Raw genomic sequence first — 10,519 nt, forward strand, 5'->3', positions numbered from 1 at the left:
CACCATGTGTGAGATATAGGGGTTTCATATATCGGTAAACAAAGATGGCGACTTTGATTTGCACAGATCAACGAGTACAAACTTATTACAAAGCTTTAGTTTGGTATTGACAGGTGATTGGAAGGAGTCACCAGCGGTAATTAGTACAAGTAGCACCCAGGTCAAACCTCATACTTGTGATTTAATTCGAAGAGTGCATTGGATTGTGGAAAAATCAATGTTTATCAACACAAATGTCGCACATGCACAGCGCGACGACTACCGCCCTTTAATTAGACTATATGTACAAATCAACGAAGTACTGACTGTTGTGGATTTAATCAAAAGTATGTGAATACCGACTTTTGTGTTGTTAATTTTAAATCAGATTTGATTTTTTGACATGATGGATAAACTTTATGTAAGTGTGACGTCTGATGAAAAGAATTGTATTTTTAAAAGCCTATCTATTTAGTTGATTTCAATCAAATGTCACACTGGGTCAAGAATCAAATGAACAGTTTATATTATTAGGTGAGTTCAATGGTCGAAATCATGAGAAATCAGAGGGTAATAAGGTTAATAATAACGGAAAAAAGTTAATCTCATTATTATTATCTGTCAATGCTTATTAACAGTGAGTATAGATAAGTGGACATGGTCTAACTAATGACAATTTCAATTACATAGTAACAGATTTTTTTGATATTGGCAGTGATCACAATGTTATTTATACTAGGCTAACAATTCCTTAATTGAAAATTAGAAGATAATCCTATCACAAAACAAAAATGGAAAAAATGTCAAGATGCCTTAACCACAACAATTTTGAGAATGTAATTAGTAATATCAATGTGATCAAGCTACAAGCTAACAATTTTGTACCAACTTTCAGTGTGAAAAGACAGATAAATAATGAATTTCAGCAGTGTGTAATACTGCCCTCTAGTACTAATATACCAGTTGTGTATTATCTTGCCCTCTGCTGCTGACAGTCGAGACATGTGTAATACTGTCCTCTAGTACTAATAAACCATTTGTGTATTATCTTGTCCTCTGCTGCTGACAGTCCAGACATGTGTAATACTGTCCTCTAGTACTAATACACCAGTTGTGTATTATCTTGTCCTCTGCTGCTGACAGTCCAGACATGTGTAACACTGTCCTCTAGTACTAATAAACCAGTTGTGTATTATCTTGTCCTCTGCTGCTGACAGTCCAGGCATGTGTAATACTGCCCTCTAGTACTAATAAACCAGTTGTATATTATTTATTTTTCACATTTCAAGGTGTTTTTCCCTTGTTTAACATTTTGTGTGAATGTTTTTTTTTTACTTTGTGATTACAGTAAAATGCTGACCACCAAAGAAGATATAGAACTTATATTCTGGCTTTTCACCGCCATTGTCATCAAAGATGACATAGTGGTGCTGTTTGTGTCTTTTGTCATCTGTTCCACATTCCACTTCTATCAACTGTTGCTATAAAAGACCATCAACCCAATCGTTCTGATGTTAGGTATCTAGTTACCATGAGTGAGCCTCTGTCAGATTTGTTCATTTTGTTACCATATCCTCAAATTTCTTGTTTATGCAAGTGTATTTTTTATAAAAAATGCCATGTTAGTCATCTCAAAAACTGCTACCTCATTTGCTTCGATACTTAGTGTGTAAGTACCTTCTACCAGATTTGTTACAGCAATTCCAGGCACTGATTTGACGTAGAAGTAGTGCTAGATGTTGATAACTTACTACAATAGGTTACTCACTTTGCTTTCACACAACATAAGTTGTTAAATAATGCAGACAGCATGTCTGCAATTTGAAACACGCCAGACGGAAGCTCCGCTCATACAAGTGGCGGTACATATAGTTTTGAATCTCTCCTGCAATAAACGACCGAGGCTCTAAACTTAGTTTCCTACTTCAATTTGCGTTACATGTTATTTCAGTGAGAGGGGTGCATAAAGTGGTGCCGCCGTACATACACCGTCTTCGAGTAGTTTTGTCGAATTTCCCGTCCGTAAATGCTCGGTCTAAACTTTTTATAATATTCGACACAGTCTAAAACGTTGTCAGTTTTTAGTCGCGGATTGGTCGCCCGTATGCTTTCCTGACAGGACACTCTCGGTGGTAACAAATCGTTTGACGGTATTATAAGTTGTCTGCTTTAAAACACCTCTTCGATCTCCAATCTCAGCAAATGACAGTCCACGAAAATACAAATCGACAACTCTAGATCTTGTTCTCACTTCAACTGTTTTTTCGACTCCTTGCTTCTCCCTCGTGGTGTTTAAACAACTTGGAGAATCGCCGATTTGTAGACACGCAATCAACACGATGACTGACTAAAAGTGACTAAAAGCTGGACGCGCCTCAAAGTCTAGGTGTACCTGACTTATACTTATACATACGAAAAATAGAAAACATTGTGGGCAATATCTGTTAATCATTCTTCTTATTTGCAGTCGATGTTCATATTTCTAGTTACAACTTATGTAAATGTGAAAACAAAGTGTGTAACCTATTGTAGAATGTTTTCTATTTCTAGCACTACTTCAGCGTCAAATCAGTGCCTGGAATTGCTGTAAATTTTTCTATTTTTAGTATTGGTGAATAAATGATATTAACCTTTAGGAAAGACCTGCAGATTAGGCCAGCATTTAGAGGTGGGGTGGCAAGTGGAGTACTACCACCTAATTTTGATTTTTTATTAAAGTATACGTACAGAATACCTCAATAAAAATTTCCTCCATGGCAACTTTATCAAATGACTTCATCAAAATGGCCGCCATTCTAATTATCCCAGTTTTCAGGTTTTTACGCTGTACAATATTAAATAATTTTATTTTTTTTGACAGAAAAACGTTTTTGTTTATCATAAATACATATTATCAAGACTGTAAAAAACTGACCATGGTCAGTGACGTCAGCAATTGACGTCACCGACGCCATTTTGATTCGATAACTGGAAAGTATCACTGTCCTGCACAATTTGCTCAAAAGGTAACTGATTCATGGCTCATTGTTTGGGCAGTAAAACAATTTGCAAGTACAAAGTAGCATTCATGGATGTTTTATATATCAAACATATACTTATGAATAATCTCACAATATTGTTTGTTAGTTTGTCACACAAGTGAGTGATTCATACAGTCTTGTCCTCTGCTGCTGACATTCCAGACATGTGTAATACTGCCCTCTAGTACTAATAAACCAGTTGTATATTATCTTGTCCTCTGCTGCTGACAGTCCAGACATGTGTAATACTGTCCTCTAGTACTAATAAACCAGTTGTGTATTATCTTGTTCTCTGCTGCTGACAGTCCAGACATGTGTAATACTGCCCTCTACTACTAATAAACCAGTTGTGTATTATCTTGTCCTCTACTGCTGACAGTCCAGACATGTGTAATACTGTCCTCTAGTACTAATAAACCAGTTGTGTATTATCTTGTCCTCTGCTGCTGACAGTCCAGGCATGTGTAATACTGTCCTCTAGTACTAATAAACCAGTTGTATATTATCTTGTCCTCTGCTGCTGACAGTCCAGGCATGTGTAATACTGTCCTCTAGTACTAATAAACCAGTTGTGTATTATCTTGTTCTCTGCTGCTGACAGTCCAGACATGTGTAATACTGTCCTCTAGTACTAATAAACCAGTTGTATATTATCTTGTCCTCTGCTGCTGACAGTCCAGGCATGTGTAATACTGTCCTCTAGTACTAATAAACCAGTTGTGAATTATCTTGTTCTCTGCTGCTAACAGTCCAGACATGTGTAATACTGTCCTCTAGTACTAATAAACCAGTTGTATAATATCTTGTCCTCTGCTGCTGACAGCCCAGACATGTGTAATACTGTCCTCTAGTACTAATAAACCAGTTGTGTATTATCTTGTTCTCTGCTGCTGACAGTCCAGACATGTGTAATACTGCCCTCTACTACTAATAAACCAGTTGTGTATTATCTTGTCCTCTACTGCTGACAGTCCAGACATGTGTAATACTGTACTCTAGTACTAATAAACCAGTTGTGTATTATCTTGTCCTCTGCTGCTGACAGTCCAGGCATGTGTAATACTGTCCTCTAGTACTAATAAACCAGTTGTGTATTATCTTGTCCTCTGCTGCTGACATTCCACAAATGTGTAATACTGTCCTCTAGTACTAATAAACCAGTTGTATATTATCTTGTCCTCTACTGCTGACAGTCCAGACATGTGTAATACTGTCCTCTAGTACTAATCAACCAGTTGTGTATTATCTTGTCCTCTGCTGCTGACAGTCCAGGCATGTGTAATACTGTCCTCTACTACTAATAAACCAGTTGTGTATTATCTTGTCCTCTGCTGCTGACATTCCACAAATGTGTAATACTGTCCTCTAGTACTAATAAACCAGTTGTATATTATCTTGTCCTCTGCTGCTGACAGTCCAGAAATGTGTAATACTGTCCTCTAGTACTAATAAAATAGTTGTATATTATTTATCTTTCACATTTCAAGGTGTTTTTCTCTTGTTTAACATTCTGTGTGAATGTTTTTTTTTACATTGTGATCACAATAAAATGCTGACCACCAAGGAAGATATAGAACTAGTTTCTGGCTTCATGAAATATGACATAGTGGTGCTGTTTGTGTCTTTTGTCATCTGTTCCACATTCCACTTCTATCAACTGTTGCTATAAAATACCATCAACCCAATCGTTCTGATGTTAGGTATCTAGTTACCATGAGTGAGCCTCTGTCAGATTTGTTCATTTTGTTACCATATCCTCAAATTTCTTGTTTATGCAAGTATTTTTTATAAAAAATGCTATGTTAGTCTTCTCAAAAACTGCTACCTCATTTGCTTCGATACTTAGTGTGTAAGTACCTTCTACCAGATTTGTTACAGCGATTCCAGGCACTGATTTGACGTCGAAGTAGTGCTAGATGTTGATAACTTACTACAATAGGTTACACACTTTGTTTTCACATTTACAGAAGTTGTTACAAATAATTCAGACAGCATGTCTGCAATTTGAAGCACACCAGAAGGAAGCTCCGCCCATACAAGTGGCGGTACATTAGTTTTGAATTTCTCCTCCAATAAACGACCGAGGCTCTAAACTTAGTTTCCTACTTCAATTTGCGTTACATGTTATTTCAGTGAGAGGGGTGCATAAAATGGTGCCGCCGTACGTACACCGTCTTCGAGTAGTTTTGTCGAATTTCCCGTCCGTAAATGCTCGGTCTAAACTTTTTATAATATTCGACACAGTCTAAAACGTTGTCAGTTTTTAGTCGTGGATTGGTCGCCCTTATGCTTTCCTGACAGGACAGTCTCGGTGGTAACAAATCGTTTGACGGTATTATAAGTTGTCTGCTTTGAAACACCTCTTCGATCTCCAATCTCAGCAAATGACAGTCCTCGAAAATACAACTCGACAACTCTAGATCTTGTTCTCACTTCAACTGTTTTTTTTTCAACTCCTTGCTTCTCCCTCGTAGTGTTTAAACAACTTGGAGAAATGCCGATTTGTAGACACGCAATCAACATGATGACTGACTAAAAGTGACTAAAAGCTGGACGCGCCTCAAAGTCTAGGTGTACCTGACATGCGTACGAAAAATAGAAAACTTTGTGGGCAATATCTGTCAATCATTCCTCTGATTCGCAGTCGATGTTAATATTTCTAGTTACAACTTATATAAATGTGAAAACAAAGTGTGTAACCTATTGTGGAATGTTTTCTATTTCTAGCACTACTTCAGCGTCAAATCAGTGCCTGGAATTGCTGTAAATTTTAATGATATTAACCTTTAGAAAAGACCTGCAGATTAGGCCAGCATTTAGAGGTGGGGTGGCAAGTGGAGTACTACCAGCTAATTTTTATTTTTTATTAAAGAATACGTACAGAATACCTCAAAAAAATTCCTCCATTGCAACTTTATCAAATGACTTCATCAAAATGGCCGCCATTCTAATTATCCCAGTTTTCAGGTTTTTACGCTGTACAATATTAATTAATTTAAATTTTTTGACAGAAAAACATTTTTGTTTATCACAAATACATATTATCAGCAAATGATGTCACCGACATCATTTTGCTTCGATAACTGGAAAGTATCACTGTCCTGCACAATTTGCTCAAAAGGTAACTGATTCATGGCTCATTGTTTGGGCAGTAAAACAATTTGCAAGCACTAAGTAGCGTTAATGGATGTTTTATATATCAAACATATACTTATGAATCTCACAATATTGTTTGTTAGTTTGTCACACGAGTGAGTGATTGCAGTCAGTGTGTGTTTTTACTCTGAGCCGCAGGCGATTAATTATCGAACTGTTGTTTATCGAAGAGTAGGTTAATGTAGTAAGTAATAACTTTATTGATTTCGTATCCTTATTGGGATCTTGAAAATAATACAATAAAGAATGTTGTTTAAATAAACAACAGCTAGCTAAAAAAAGTAACAAAATAGAGTAAACAATTAGAAAATTACATCAAGAAGTAAAACAGAACAAAAGTAAAAGAAAAAAATACAAGTATTATGAGTAAGTGAATTACCCCTATTCTACGTCACAGGTATTTATTATCACATTGTGCATGTTATTAAATATGTAATTATTACTGACATGGATATCTTCCACCACGTTTTGATATAAATATATCCATATACATGGCATCATTGTCCTATCGCTATGACGTTAGTGTAGTGTAGAATAGTATTTTGTAATATAAATATATATGCGTACTGGTAACAGTTGGTATAATTTTAGATTAGCTAGTAATAGAAGCCTTCTTCTTTTACAGAAATATAGTTCATATTATGATGGAAACCCATGTTGAAGCAACAACAAACTCTTTTCTGAGCACTGACACCTGTATTATTTGCAATGGGAAAAAGGGTCTTTATCTGAGAAAGAAAAAAACACATTTAAGATTACAACAAAAGGTTTGAATACATTTTTGCAGTCCTGTGAAGAAAAGCAAGATGAAGTCCAACTATCTTGTAGATCAGTGTACACAGATGTACGTAAACGGGCAGCAGCCAAGAAACGTCAACTTGAAGGAGGTTTGAGTGACGACAACCCAATACAACCTAAACGTGTATCAAGAGAAGCAACTTCGTCTTTCTCATGGGATGACCATTGTTTCATATGTCGTAAAGGGGAAGATAAAAAGCATGGAAACATTCTTTCAAGGGTGAACATGAAGCCAGCAGAGATTCAAGAAAAAGTGTTAAATACTGCCATTGAACGGGGAGATGAGGTTGTCACCTAGACACTCAATTTTGAAAAAGATATATTTGCGAAAAATGCAAGATGTCATAAAAGTTGCTACCAAACATACACAAATCCAAGAAACATTGAGGCATGCAAACGCAAAACATCAAAAAAGATAACAGAATCTATAAATGACAAGGCATCATTATCTGTGTTAGCAGGTAAGCTAGATGATGGCATACCAATCCCTCTTCCTGCAATTTGCAAGCAATACAGGGAATGTTTAATTGATATGGGTATTGATCCTAAAACAGACAAGCTGACCAAGTCATTTTTTTTTTATCAAAGACAAGTTAAAGAATAATCATGGCAATACAATAACTTTTTACAGGGGTTGCCCGATGTTGTTTGCTCAAGCAGCATTTCAATGGGACATCTGTATCTAAAAAAACAATATCATTGTTGGGATTTGATATCGACCCAGAGATATTTGAGGATGAGGACAATGAGGACGGTAAGTCAGATTCTTCACAATGCTGTTGGGCTCATTCGGAAGGATATTGAGAAGTTAGAAACAACAAATGAATACCCTAATGCTCAAGAACTTGACTTGAATGCATCAGAAGCCTTTGTTCCTGAATCTCTTCAAAAGGTCATTCAATGGTTGTTTGACAAAGAAGCATTTGATTCAGAGAATCTGAACTACATATCGAGAAATGATATAAAGCAGAAATATCTGTCAATTGCAGAATGTATTATCTACTGTTGTTGGCGTGGTAAAATGCAAGTTATTCCACCATTTCACATTGGCCTTATGTTACAACTACAACACGAATATGGTAGCAGAAACCTTATCCAGACTCGCAACTCATATGGAATGTGTGCAAGCTATGATGAACTCAGGGCATTCCTTACAGCGGCTGCAGAAGACCAGATGTCGCACATCGAAGATGGGATCTATGTACCAGCAGGCATTGTTCCAAGGACAGAAGGTGGTGCTCTTATCCAAGAAGGTGATGATAACATTGATTTTAATGTTGAAACTATTGATACATATCACTCAATGGCTAGAGTACTTTTTCAATAACAGTCCCTGGAAGCAGACCAACGGCCACCGATTCCAAAACTGTCACGCTCTACTCACGAAATTCTTAAATGTATGGATGGTTCATTTTCACATATTCGTGCATTTGAAAAGCCAAAACAGAACCTAAACGAATTGCAAATGCACTGGAAGTGGTCACCGAACACCTAGAAATATTTGAGCCATTTTACTGTGTTTTATAGGTCTTACTACGCCAATTACCCTGAAATATTTTACCAATGCCACAAGGAGTACATTATGCACACAGCCAGGTGATTCCATTCTGGTCAGGTTTTAATACCAAAGCAACACCAGTCAACATAAATGCAGTGACAGTTGCAGTATACGCACCATCAATTGAAGCTCCACCATCAGACATGGCTACAGTTTATACTACATCTGTTGCTAATGCATGTGGACAGGATTGCCACATTCACATATTTGTAGAAACACTGTAGGAGAATGTTGGCAGGATACCAATTTCACCGGGCCACAAGAGGGCTAACATTGGTATATGAGGCGCTTATGCAATTGTTTATTAGTAATTTCTTGAACAGGGTGGAAGAGACCCACCATGAAAGTGATAGGTTTGCTGATGTCTTCATCAAACTCTGTGACCTACAGAAGACTTATTCAGATTTTGATGTGTGTGAGAGTATTGATGATGTAATCTGGTCCCACTTTTGAAAGAATTCAGAGAGTGGGGTCAACAGCAATCAGTAACTTTTGCATTCTGGGACAACTGTTTGACTGCTTTACAAATCTTACTTTGCAACATTCGTGCTGAAAGAGAAGGGGACTGGCTATTGCATTAGTGCAAATAAACAAATAAACATGCTTCCATACTTAATTGTAGCAGACCTGCACAACTATTCTCGATGGGCAACTTTGTATGCAATTGAGATGAAGACATCACTGCCAGAGACAGTCACTGAGGCTTTTGCTGGAGGTCAGTTTTCAGTAAAGCGAACCTCTTCAAGGGAAATATGGAGTGATATGGGAGTAGAAACAACCGTCATTAGAGTCAGCAAAGGTGACAGTGGTATCATTGGATTGACGAGAAGAAGTTCAGCAGTTCTACGATGGACAACTATGCGACATATCTTGGGTCATTATACTGAGTCAATGCATCTTCGTAGTGGGTTAAGCCTGTTCAAGTCTAGCAGCCATGAGCAAGCAATGCCCGCAATGATGAAAAGAGATGAGGTTGACACACAGCAGATAGTGAAGTACATAGAAGACAACATGACAGACCCATTTGATGCCAACTCACATCCACAACTAATTGTAAACATAGGCAGTGGTCTGGTTGCGACACCTGATATCAGCAATTCACTTTTTAATGCAGTAGTTAAAGGCTCGACCATGCTGAGTAACTTTGTGACTTCTCGTCTTACAATACATTATGAAAACCCAAAATCATTCTATGACACAATTACCAAATCAGGTTTAAAAACATTCAAGGACACGAAGAAACAAGTGAATAACAGTTTCACCTGAGTTGATTTACCAAAGAGCTCTAACATTAGCACAAGTGCGTCCAGAAGTGAATGTGGCTACAGTACTCAGTTACCCTGTTACAACAGTTCCACCGACTCTTTTCAAAGAAGATGGCAGTAGACGAAAGACTACAAAAGCTGACTTTCTTCATGCCCTGGAAAACTGTGTCAAAGAGTCTGTGTCAGAACTTCCTGAAAATGACAGTGATGTGTCTGCCAATATTGTGGATGCTATGGCTCTATTGACATTGGAGAAGTCTGTCTTAAAAAGGTAGTAAGGTCTTTTGAAAAGTCAAAAGAGGTTCTTTTTGTATTCGACCGATATGATCACGTCGACAGGGGACAGGAAGAACCCACAAATATCAAGTTGCTGGCAAGAGGCCAACCAGACTGGAATAAATTTATGGGTGTTTCATCAAACAAAGAAGAATTGACAGCTTATCTTTCAGTAAATCTTGAAGAAAATGTAGCAAAACATACCATAATACTCTAGTCACAAGTTGTTCTTTGCAGGAGGATATTCATGTGCTCTCACTACAAAATGTATTACAGCCAATGTTATTGATGATGTAGGTGGGTTGTTATCAACCCAGATTGAAGCAGACACATGCTTCTACATGCAATGGATTTTGATAATAAGATCAGTTCCAATAGCCTCAGTGGAAGACTGGTTGTGCAATCACCATACACTGATGTTGTGGTACACCTGATTCACTACATGCCACAGATGCAGTCTGTTAGTA

Source organism: Saccoglossus kowalevskii, chromosome 14 (assembly GCF_978046115.1).
Source record: "Saccoglossus kowalevskii chromosome 14, keSacKowa6.1, whole genome shotgun sequence".
In the NCBI taxonomy this organism is placed as follows: domain Eukaryota; kingdom Metazoa; phylum Hemichordata; class Enteropneusta; family Harrimaniidae; genus Saccoglossus; species Saccoglossus kowalevskii.